Consider the following 12,775-nt stretch of genomic DNA (forward strand, 5'->3'; position numbering starts at 1 on the left):
AGTTTAGTTCCACCTCGCCGGGCGAAGGGCAGCCGCACTGGTTTATAAACCCAGCCGCGGTTACCTCTTCGAAGTCCTCTATATAGCAGGCTTCTGGGCCTAATTAATTAGGGCGCGCTGCCCTATGAGCCTGCTGGCCCTTCTGGGCCTGCATTTGCATACCCTAGGTCTGGCAGGCCCACTGGGCAGCGCGCCAACAATTTTTATATAGTTTTTTCTTTTATGCATTATTTATTTTCTTCTATTTATTTTTGAGTAGTTTTTTATATAGTTTTTTATTTTCTACATTATTTATTTTCTTCTATTTATTTTTGAGTAATTTTTTTGTATAGTTTTTTTATTTTCTGCATTATTTCTTTTCTTCTATTTATTTTTTTCTTGAAATTGAATGCTGCATACTGAACAATTAGGTAAATGACCGAAAAACAACAAATGATGTCAGAACATGTTGGAAATTGATGACGTCGCTTTGAATGCTGCATACTGAACACAAAAGAAGTCCGGAGTTCAAATAATTTTAAAAAACATTGAAGTGGCCATATAACAGATGAGTTCTCGTCCGAAACCCTGATACTCTGAAAGAGTTTATCCAGTTTGTACACGAAGTGCGTCCAGTTTTTTCCGTGACCCTCTCTACTCTTTCGCGCATGCTATGCGGGTGATATGATGATACCATGCCAAGTTTCAACATTTTCAGGATTCATTTTGTAGTGATTTTCAATTTCACGGTCATTTAGCTCTCTAAACAATTAGGTAAATGACCGAAAAACAACAAATGATGTCAGAACATGTTGGAAATTGATGACATCACTTTGAATGCTGCATACTAAACACAAAAGAAGTCCGGAGTTCAAATAAGTTTAAAAAACATTGAAGTGGCCATGTAACAGATGAGTTCTCGTCCGAAACCCTGATACTCTGAAAGAGTTTGTCCAGTTTGTACACGAAGTGCGTCCAGTTTTTGCCGTGACCCTCTCTACTCTTTCACGCATGCTATGCGGGTGATATGATGATACCATGCCAAGTTTCAACATTTTCAGGATTCATTTTGTAGTGATTTTCAATTTCACGGTCATTTAGCTCTCTAAACAATTAGGTAAATGACCGAAAAACAACAAATGAAGTCAGAACATGTTGGAAATTGATGACGTCGCTTTGAATGCTGCATACTAAACACAAAAGAAGTCCAGAGTTCAAATAAGTTTAAAAAATATTGAAGTGGCCATGTAACAGATGAGTTCTCGTCCGAAACCCTGATACTCTGAAAGAGTTTGTCCAGTTTGTACATGAAGTGCGTCCAGTTTTTGCCGTGACCCTCTACTCTTTCGCGCATGCTATGCGGGTGATATGATGATACCATGCCAAGTTTCAACATTTTCAGGATTCATTTTGTAGTGATTTTCAATTTCACGGTCATTTAGCTCTCTAAACAATTAGGTAAATGACCGAAAAACAAAAAATGATGTCAGAACATGTTGGAAATTGATGACGTCGCTTTGAATGCTGCATACTGAACACAAAAGAAGTTCAGAGTTCAAATAAGTTATTAAAAATAAAAAAGAGGTGCAATGCTGGTTAATTTGCTTCAAGCCATTCGGAATAGTGTAGACTGCACTGCACATAGCTCAGTGCAATCTATGCTATTCCGCAAGGCTTGAAGCTAATCGACATGTAGGTGAGCATTGCAACTCTTCGTCATTGTCTGTGCACTCACGGCTTATAAACCGCTCATACTGCCTCTCTCTTGGCAAGGTGGGACTAAAAATCAGCTTACAAAGAAACTCTAGTACCGGTTCATGGCATGAACCGGTACTAAAGGTCTTCGTGGGGCCCTAGACTGACCATAGCTTGACACAGCCTCATTAGTACCAGTTTGTGGCATGAACCGGTACTAAAGGTTACCCACGAACCGGTACTAATGATGCCCTCCCGCCTAGCCATTGGAACCGGCACTAATGGTCACATTAGTGCCGGCTCAAATTCAAACCGGCACTAATGTGCTTCACATTTGACCCTTTTTCTACTAGTGAGAAGCACATACCCGAGTAAGTAGGTTGTTTGCGTATGGGAATAAAGAGGACTTGATACTTTAATGCTATGGTTGGGTTTTACCTTAATGATCTTTAGTAGTTGTAGATGCTTGCTAGAGTTCCAATCATAAGTGGATATGATCCAAGAAGAGAAAGTATATTTGCTTATGCCCCTCCCTCATATAAAATTGCAATAATGATTACCGCTCTAGTTATTGATTGCATAGGGACAAATAACTTTCTTGTGTGACAAAAAGCTCTCTACTAAAACTAACTTAGTTGTTTCTTTATCTAAACAACCCCTACTTTTTATTTACATGCTCTTTATTATCTTGCAAACCTATCCTATAACACCTACAAAGTACTTCTAGTTTCATACTTGTTCTAGGTAAAGCGAACGTCAAGCGTGCGTAGAGTTGTATCGGTGGTCGATAGAACTTGAGGGAATATTTGTTCTCCCTTTAGCTCCTCGTTGGGTTCGACACTCTTACTTATCGAAAGAGGCTACAATTGATCCCCTATACTTGTGGGTTATCAAGACCTTTTTTTGGCGCCGTTGCCGGGGAGCAATAGCGTGGGGTGAATATTCTCGTGTGTGCTTGTTTGCTTTATCACTAAATAGATTTTATTTGCTGTTCCAAGTTGTTTTATATCTTTAGTTATGGATATGGAACACGAAATACCAAAAAAATTAGGTGTACTTGCTACTCATGGAGATGGGGAACCTCCTAAAACCCTCGATGCACATTATGTGAAAAATATTATGCACTACTTTAATAATCCGGAGAAAGCCCCATTCAATTATATAATCGGAGACACGTTGGATCAATGTGAATACTTTAGGGATTATCGCTTGACTCAAAAATGGAAACTATTATGGGATCAAATTTATATGTTGCATTGGTATGCTCGAGAACTATGCTTGAGATATGATTGTACTTGTTGCTCTAGGATGAAGGCTCCATAGCTTCCCTTGTCATGTAAATTTAATGATAATAAAACCTTGGCTTCTTATGCTAATGATATATATGATTACTATGATGTTGAACGAATAGAAGAATTCATTGCTTTTAAGGGTGCTTATGAAATTGAATCTTTCTTTAAAAAGTGTGGAAATATTTATGATGTTGTTTACAAACCTGAAATTTTGGCTATACTTAAATATTGCTATGAGAATTATGAATACAATGCCGATATTTATGCATATATTGAGGACTCCTTCTCTTTCCAATAGGAGACTAACATTTTGCAGGAGTCTATGGAAGAAGAAATTGATGAAACTGTGAGCTCATTGGATGAAAGAGATGATGAGGAGAGCGAAGAACAAAAGGAGGAAGAGCGGATTAGCTACCTGTGCCCACCTTTCTAATGAGAGTATCCCTCCAAATCATACATTGTTTAATGTCCCTTCGTTCTTACCGAAGGACGAATGCTATGATCCTGTTGATTCATTTAAAATATCCCTTTTTGATGAACTTGATAATTGCTATGCTTGTGGCCATGATGCCAATATGAATTATGCTTATGGAGATGAACTTGATATAGTTCCTTATGTTAAACATGAAATTTTTGCTATTGCACCCACGCATGATAGTCCTATTCTCCTTTTGAATTCTCCCAACTACACTATATCGGACAAGTTTGCGTTTATTAAGGATTGTATTGATGGGTTGCATTTTACTATTGCACATGATGATTTTGATAAATATAATATGCATGTGCTTGCTGCTCCTACTTGCAATTATTATGAGAGAGGAACTACATCTCCACCTCTCTATGTTTCCAATACAATAAAATTGCAAGAAACTGTTTATACTATGCATTGGCCTTTACTTTGTGTGCATGAATTGTTCTTTTATGACATGCCGATGCATAGGAAGAGAGTTAGACTTTGATGTTGCATGATATATATTACTTTGTGCTCACTACTAAATCACAAATTATTTTTAATTAAAATTGAATTTGATATACCTTGGGACCCGGATGGATCCATTTCTTAAGCACTTTATGCCTAGCTTAATGGCTTTAAAGAAAGCGCTGCTAGGGAGACAACCCGAAAGTTTTTAGAGAGTCATTTATTTCTGTTAAGTTCTTTTAAATAGTTTAAAAACAAAAAAAAAATAAAGAGGGGAACCTAAAACTTTTTCAAAAAGAAAAGTGAAAGTGAGAAAGACGAGCATTGTTAAAATGGGAGCTAGCCTTGAACTTTGTGAAGGAAATATGCCCTAGAGGCAATAATAAAGTTGTTATTTATATTTCCTTATATCATGATAAATGTTTATTATTCATGGTAGAATCGTATTAACCGGAAACTTAGTACATGTGTGAATACATAGACAAACAGAGTGTCACTAGTATGCCTCTACTTGACTAGCTCGTTGAATCAATGATGGTTATGTTTCCTGACCATAGACATGAGTTGTCATTTGATTAAAGGGATCACATCATTAGAGAATGATGTGATTGACTTGACCCATCCGTTAGCTTAGCACGATGATCGTTTAGTTTGTTGCTATTGCTTTCTCCATAATTTATACATGTTCCTATGACTATGAGATCATGCAACTCCCGAATACCGGAGGAACACTTAGTGTGCTATCAAACGTCACAACATAACTGCGTGACAATAAAGATGCTCTACAGGTGTCTCCGATGGTGTTTGTTGAGTTGGCATAGATCGAGATTATGATTTGTCACTCCGAGTATCAGAGAGGTATCTCTGGTCCTCTCGGTAATGCACATCACTATAAGCCTTGCAAGCAATGTGACTAATGAGTTAGTTGCATGATGATGCATTACAGAATGAGTAAAGAGACTTGCCGGTAACAAGATTGAACTAGGTATTGAGGTACCGACGATCGAATCTCGGGCAAGTAACATACCGATGACAAAGGGAACAACGTATGTTGTTGTTGTGTGGTTTGACCGATGAAGATCTTTGTCGGTGTCAAAACCGGCGGATCTCGGGTAGGGGGTCCCGAACTGTGCGTCTAGGCCGGATGGTAACAGGAGACGAGGGACACGAAGTTTTACCCAGGTTCGGGCCCTCTCGATGGAGGTAAAACCCTACGTCCTGCTTGATTAATATTGATGATATGGGTAGTACAAGAGTAGATCTACCACGAGATCGAAGAGGCTAAACCCTAGAAGCTAGCCTATGGTATGATTGTTGATGTGTATGTTGTCCCACAGACTAAAACCCTCCGGTTTATATAAACACCGGATAGGGTTAGGGTTACACAAAGTCGGTTACAATGGTAGGAGATCTTCATATCCGTATCGCCAAGCTTGCCTTCCACGCCAAGGAAAGTCCCTTCCGGACACGGGACGAAGTCTTCAATCTTGTATCTTCATAGTCCAGGAGTCCGGCTGAAGGTATAGTCCGGCTATCCGAACACCCCCTAATCCAGGACTCCCTCAGTAGCCCCTGAACCAGGCTTCAATGACGACGAGTCCGACGCGCAGATTGTCTTCGGCATTGCAAGGCGGGTTCCTCCTCCAAGTACTTCGTAGAAGATTTTGAACACAAAGATAGTGTCCGGCTCTGCAAAATAAGTTTCCACATATTGCCATAGAGAGAATAATATTTACACCAATCTAATCTGCTGACGTGTTCCGTAGCGTGACACACCACGGCCAAGCCTTTATCCGAGTCGTTTCATTATCCCACCTCAGCGCGTTATGCGAGGTGGTTTCCTTGGCACGTCTTGTTAAAGCAGAGATCGTGTCCCCTTATCCCGGGATTCTCATCAATACGGGCGTGGGTAACCCAACCACGCCATTGATTACGGCGCTTGGAGATAAGCGAGTTTTACCAGGCTGGTGGGGACATGTAGTTGCGTCCACCCATATAAGGGGATAAGGATCCACCCTTTTCACCTACGCCTTCTTCCTCCTTCGCCTATCCATTCTTGCGCACTCGAGCTCTAGCGCCCAAGTCCGCACTCCCCACCTCAACCTTCTCTAGCCATGTCCGGAGCGGGAGGCAAGTGTATGGTCTCCTCCATCATGGAGGGACATATCAAAAAGCCGAGGAAGGCCGGATACCTGTCTAACGACATCGCATACCGGCTCCCCGAAAAGGGGCAGCTCATCCCCACCCCTAGGCCCCATGAGAGGGTGGTGTTCCTCCCCCATTTCCTCCACGGACTGGGCTTCCCTCTCCACCCATTTGTCCGGGGGCTCATGTTCTACTACGGCCTGGATTTCCATGATCTGGCCCCGAACTCCGTCCTCAACATCTTGGTGTTTATCGTCGTGTGCGAGGCCTTCCTCCGCATCCACCCCCATTTCGGCCTATGGCTCAAGACTTTCAACGTCAAGCCGAAGGTGGTGCGCGGCAACCAGGCGGAGTGCGGAGGCGCCATGGTGGGCATGATGGCCAACGTCCTATGGCTCGAGGGCTCCTTTGTGGAGACCCTGAAGGGGTGGCAATCGGGGTGGTTTTACATCACCGAGCCGCGCGACGCCGAATGGGTCGCACCCCCGAGTTCCGATCCGGACCCCCTACGCGGCTCACCTCTTGGAAGGAGACGGGCCTGTCTTGGAGTAAAAAAGGAGAGCTGACCGGACTCCAAACATGCATCCAAACCCTGGCGGACAAGATGCTCAAACTTGTCAATGTAGTCCAGGTTATGCTCATCCGCCTGATCCTCCCGTGTCAACAATGGGCTTTCAACCTGTGGGAGTTCGACCCGGCGCGGCACCAAACTCTGAGCAGGCTCTTCGACACGATGTACGAAGATGCCTGGAAGGTGCTTTTCAAAGGCGCCGAGGCTCCCGCATCCGCTACCGAGGATCACGGATTCAGTGTGCAGCGTCACGCTCTCGCGGTAAGCTGATTTTTTTCCTTTTGCAGGGTATTAGTTTTTCATAGTTTGACTCCATGCGGGATCTAAGCTCCCTTACCTTTGACAGGATTGGCAGGTGACGTCCGGACAGATCAACTGTCCGGCTCCTTTGCCCGAAGGCCCTTGCGGACGCTCGCTTGGCGAAGCTGCTGGTTCCGGCACCCTATGTGGTGCCGGAGAAGAAGGCCGCGAAAAAGGCCGCGGGGACTCGAAAGAGTGCCCGGCGCCAAGAGGCGTCGGATCCATCATCTGATGGTTCCGAGGCGCATTCCTCCCGTGAAGACGAGGAGGAAGAAGAGGAGAACTCTCCCCCTCCAGCGGGAGGAGAGAAGAAAAGGAAGGCCGCCCTCTCTGGGGAGGCCGGAGGCTCCAAGAAGGGGAAAACCCTTCCTCCAGACTACTCCACCAACGCCGACGGTGGAGAGGAGTGGCAGCCCAGGGCCAAGCCCCTGGCAAAATCGTAAGTATCCGGATACTAGAGTAATTCATAGTATTCGTTTATTGCATAGCTTTCCCTTACGTCGAATATGTTTATGCAGCCCACCCAAAGACCGGCTCGACGCGTCGTCGAGCGGCTCACTGGACTCGTCGGATGTGAGCTTGCTTCCGACGGCTTCCTCCCCCCGCCGTACGGACGACACCGAAGTGTTGTCCGAACAAGTTCCAAGCCGGGAGGAGGTGGTCCTGGAGGCGCCGCAAGGCGACCTCCCAGACTCCAGGAGTAAAGGGGATGAAACCCTCCAGGGCTCCAAGTCCAGCTCTAGGCCGGACACCGCTCTGGAACCTTCAAAGGTTCCAGAGTCCGGCGGGGGACCTCCTTCCAAGAGGAGCAAGTCCACCGTGCCAGCGGCCCCCGTCCAACCGGAGGAGCCGGACAATATGTTGGAGGCGCTCTAAGGCACCTCCATCGCCGAGGAGCACCACACTATTATGAGTGCGGTGGTCCAGAAGGTTCAGTCCGCCAAGAGCGGACTGACTGAAGCTTGTACTAGCCTTTTGACAGGCTTTGAGGTAAGTAAAGAATGTGTAAATAATAGTACCGCATAGACAGTAGCCCCTGATGCTCTGTTTGGTGTTCGGGAAGAAAAGCCGAATAGAGGATCAAATAGAATTCGCAGGAGTCTAACAAAAATGAGTCAATATGCATATGCAGGCTTCCCTGCTTGCGTCCGCCGCACTGACTGCAGAAGTGGACACGCTAAAGCAGAACCTCGAGCGGTCCGAGCAAGAGCTCGGGCGTGCCAAGAAGCAGCTTGAGGACAATGAAGGTAAGAAATACCTTGTTTTTAAATATATATAAAAGGTGCAATTGCAAAGAATGACAGGATTATCATGGCTATTTTAGGGGCCACGTCTGAGGTGGCGACCCTTAAGCAGGCGCTGGTCGAGGCCGAGAAGAGGGCGGCCTCGGAGCGCACCGAGCGAGAAAAGTATGAGGCCGAAGTTGGCAAGGTGCGGCAAGAGCTCCAGGCTCTCATGGAAAAACATGAGAGTTTGGAGCTTGACTCAAAGACGCGAGCGTTCGAGCTCGCGGTGGCTATTGAAAGTGCCAAGTCTGTCAAGGCCGAATCCCAGAAGACCCTCCAGGAGTTGGATGAGGTGAAGAAGATAGCGGCGGGTAAGGCATTCTTTATGCAAAGCAAACACATAAACGTGAGTTACTTGTTACTTACCCGAATCCGGAGCTCTCCAGGAGCGTTCGCAGATCTTCCCCGGAGTGTGTCCGATGCCGCCGCATTCTGTCGAGCCGAGGAGGGCAGCTCGACAGAGAAGGTGTTCTGGTCTCAGTATGCTGAGGCCGGACACCCCGTGCCCCTGAGCGACCAGCTGAAGCAACTGGTCGAGCTCCACAAGGAGGCCGAACAGGCCATGAAGGGCCTCATTGTTCGGCTGTGGCCTGGAGGGGCTCTGCCTGGGAGCTATTTCGGGCTGGTGCGGCGGTTGGTGGAGGCCTGTCCAAGGCTCGAGGTCATCAAGCGCTCCATCTGCATTGAAGGTGCTCGTAGGGCCCTTGCCCGTGCTAAGGTGCACTGGGGCAAGCTGGATGTTGAGAAGCTGGTGAAGGACGGGCCACCGCCGGGGAAAGAGCATCGCAAGCCCGAGAATTACTATAAGGATGTTCTGAAGGGTGCCCGCCTTGTGGCGGATGAATGTTCTAGGGATGTAATTTTTGAGTGAAACTTGCTCGTTTTGTCCCGTGCGCTGAAAACTTGTTTATATGCGCTAAGCAATGCTGTTAGAATTTAAAATATTACCTTCTGTGCGGCTGTTTATCAATTCTGAGAGATGGCGAGTCGTCGGCTTCTGCCCCCATGCCGCTAGTGCTGGGGTGTTCGGGGATAAACCTGAGCGCTCTTTTTCCCATGTTAGGGTCCTTCGAGGGAGGCGCTCAGCCCAACGAACAAGGCAATCAGAATATAATGCGTGAACACTCTCACTTAGCCATAGAATTCTATAATTTTAAATTTCGGCGAAGCCCCTGGTATTCGGAAGACCGAGTTCGGGCCGCTATCCACGCCTTGGCCAGACAGAGCCGGCTCCTCGCCCTAAGCGGCATAAGTCTTTAGGGACTCGAAAAACCTCTCGAACAGCGACCAGCTCTCGCTTCATCATGAAAAAGCTTTCTCCACTGAGTGCTCGACCCAGCTCAACTGGGGCACAATCGCAGTGGTTCTCCTAGTGCTACCTTAGCCGATATAGCAGAACGTAAGGCACCAAAACATAGGAGCCGGGCAAACCCAACTATTGACCCGAGACATGATTCGGAGCCGATGCATATATTGGTATAAGTTCGGGGTGCCGCACTTGTTAAAGTGTTCGGACTTCTCACACCATATTGAGGGGTACTGAAGCCCCTGGCGTATTTTGGCCGTACCAACGTGTACGGGTGCAACATGTCATTAAGGAACATATATAAAGAAAAAAGGTAATGCAAAAATAGACGAAAGCTATGCATTGTTTATTAAAAAGGGCTGCGATCAAAGCAGAACGATACAAATAATGCGATAAGTGGAAGGTTGGACTAGTTAACATGTCCGTTCTAGGGGCAAGCTGCGGAATAGTATGTGGAACAGGTATACTTCTTGTGATAGAGACCACCTGGGAGTTCCATACTACGGCGTGGCTTGTCTGCTTCCTTGGTTCTTGCATCGTTTGTGCGGCAATTGAACTGCCGAACAGGCCTTCCGAAGGATGGAGTCCTGAAAGTAAGAGAAAATTAAAAAAAAAATCGGCAGCCCCTGGTACGGTTTAAGCCGTATTTTTGGGCGTGCCGTGATGGTGCCCCTCCCCCTGTACCCATGGTATCTCTAGAGCGTAGTCATGCACGCAAAGTACTGGTGTCGCCTTTTTGCGAGGGTTGGGGTTGGGGCCGCATTGCTATGCCTTCTCGGATCGTGCCAGGCGGTCTTGTTGTAGGTTACTCCGGGCGCGTTCGACGGTGTCCGGTCGTTTAGTGGCCGGACTGGAGAACTGCCTGGAGAGGCTGCTTTGTACTTCCGCTGCAAGGGCTGCCGTGTGCTCCTCCGTTCGGAGGGAGCGTTCGGTGTTTCCATTGACCGTAATTACTCCTCAAGGGCCTGGCATCTTGAGCTTAAGGTATGCGTAATGCGGTACCGCATTGAACTTAGGGAATGCGGTTCGCCCGAGCAGTGCGTGATAACCACTACAAAACGGGACTGTCGATGATTAACTCCTCGCTTCGGAAATTATCCGGGGATCCGAAGACCACTTCAAGTGTGACTGAGCCTGTACAGTTGGCCTCTACACCTGGTATTATGCCTTTAAAGGTCGTTTTGGTGGGCTTAATCCTCGAGGGATCTATGCCCATTTTCTGCACTGTATCCTGGTAAAGCAGGTTCAGGCTGTTGCCGCCGTCGATAAGGACTCTAGTGAGATGAAATCCGTCAGTAATTGGGTCTAGAACCAATGCGGCGAATCCGCCATGACGGATGCTAGTGGGATGGTCCCTTCGATCAAAGGTGATCGGGCAGGAGGACCATGGATTGAACTTTGGGGCGACTGGCTCTACCGCGTATACGTCCCTTAACGCGCGCTTCCGCTCCCTTTTGGGGACGTGGGTTGCATATATCATGTTCACCATCCGCACTTGTGGGGGAAAACCCTTCTGTCCACTGTTGTTTGGCGGCCGGGGCTCCTCGTCATCATCGCTATGTAGCCCCTTGTCTTCATTTTCGGCGTTTAACTTGCCTGCCTGCTTGAACACCCAACAATCCCTGTTGGTGTGATTGGCCGGCTTTTCGGGGGTGCCATGTATCTGGCACGAGCGGTCGAGTATTCGGTCCAAACTGGACGTGCCCCTAGGATTCCTTTTGAATGGCTTTTTCCGCTGACCGGATTTGGAGCCTCTGAATCCGGCATTAACTGCTGTATCCTCAGCATTGTCGCCGTTAATGCGGCGCTTCTGCTTGTTGCGACGTGACCTGCCACTACTGTCCCTGGTGTCCAAATTACCAGGGTTCTTGGTCATATTGTTGCTACGAGAAAGCCAGCTGTCTTCTCCCGCGCAAAAGCGGGTCATGAGTGTCGTGAGTGCTGCCATAGATTTCGGCTTTTCCTGTCCAAGGTGCCGGGCCAGCCACTCGTCACGGATATTGTGCTTGAAGGCTGCTAGGGCCTCAGCGTCCGGACAGTCGACTATTTGATTTTTCTTTGTTAGGAACCGTGTCCAGAATTACCTGGCTGATTCCTCTGGCCGCTGAATTACGTGACTTAGGTCATCGGCGTCTGGTGGTCGCACATAAGTGCCCTGGAAATTGTCGAGGAATGCGGCTTCCAGGTCCACCCAACAACTGATTGATCCTATTGGCAAGCTGTTAAGCCAATGCCGAGCTGGTCCTTTAAGCTTGAGTGGGAGGTATTTGATGGCGTGGAAATCATCGCCGCGGGCCATGTGGATATGAAGGAGATAATCCTCGATCCATACCGCAGGATCTGTTGTGCCATCATATGATTCGATGTTTACGGGTTTGAAACCCTCGGGGATTTGATGATCCATTATTTCGTCTGTGAAGCAGAGTGGGTGTGCGGCGCCTCTATACTGGGCTATATCATGACGTAGCTCCAATGAGCCTTGTCTACTATGTTCGTCCCCGCTGAACTTGTGGCCGGCGTGACGGTTACCGTCTCGAGCCATGGGGCGCCCACGCGATCCGTAGATCGATCTTGTTTGCCTTGCCTTGTCCTCCAACATGTCTCGTAAGTCCGGCGCATATTCCCGTGCCTTGGTACGGGGTGCAGCTTGAGTGGAGGGCCGAGAGGCCTCTCTGTCGCGACCACGAGGTGGCCGGTCGGCCGCATCAAGTGCTTCCTCCTCTAATCGGGGTAGCAACCTGCGCTTTGGGTAGCTCTTGGAGGGGCGTTCGAGTTTATGCTCTTCGGCCGCAAGGACTTCAGTCCATCTGTTGACTAGCAAATCTTGATCAGCTCTAAGCTATTGCTGTTTTTTCTTGAGGCTTCTTGCCGTGGCCATATGCCTGCGTTGAAAACGCTTTTGCTCGACGGGATCCTCTGGCACGATGAATTCGTCATCATCGAGGCTTGCCTCGTCTTCGGAGGGAGGCATATAATTATCGTCCTCGACCTCTCTATCTGCCGCTCTCTCATGAGGGCTGCTTTCTCCATCCTCCTGTTCTAAATCTTGCTGGAGGGGGTTTTCTTCGGCGCTTTCCGGAGTATTATTATCTCCCGTGCTGGAATCATCGTGTTTGTTTTGGCGGGATTTTGAGCAGCGCCGCTGACGCTGGCGCTTAGGCTGTTTCTTAGAGGGGTCATCCTCCGCTGTTCCATCGCCATCTCCCTCTTTTGGGGTGTCCACCATGTATATGTCATATGACGAGGTGGCTTTCCAGGGCCTAGTAGGCGCTGGTTCTTCAT

Source organism: Triticum urartu, chromosome 5A, assembly GCF_056163025.1.
Source record: "Triticum urartu cultivar PI428250 chromosome 5A, HENAU_Tu73, whole genome shotgun sequence".
NCBI classification, from domain to species: domain Eukaryota; kingdom Viridiplantae; phylum Streptophyta; class Magnoliopsida; order Poales; family Poaceae; genus Triticum; species Triticum urartu.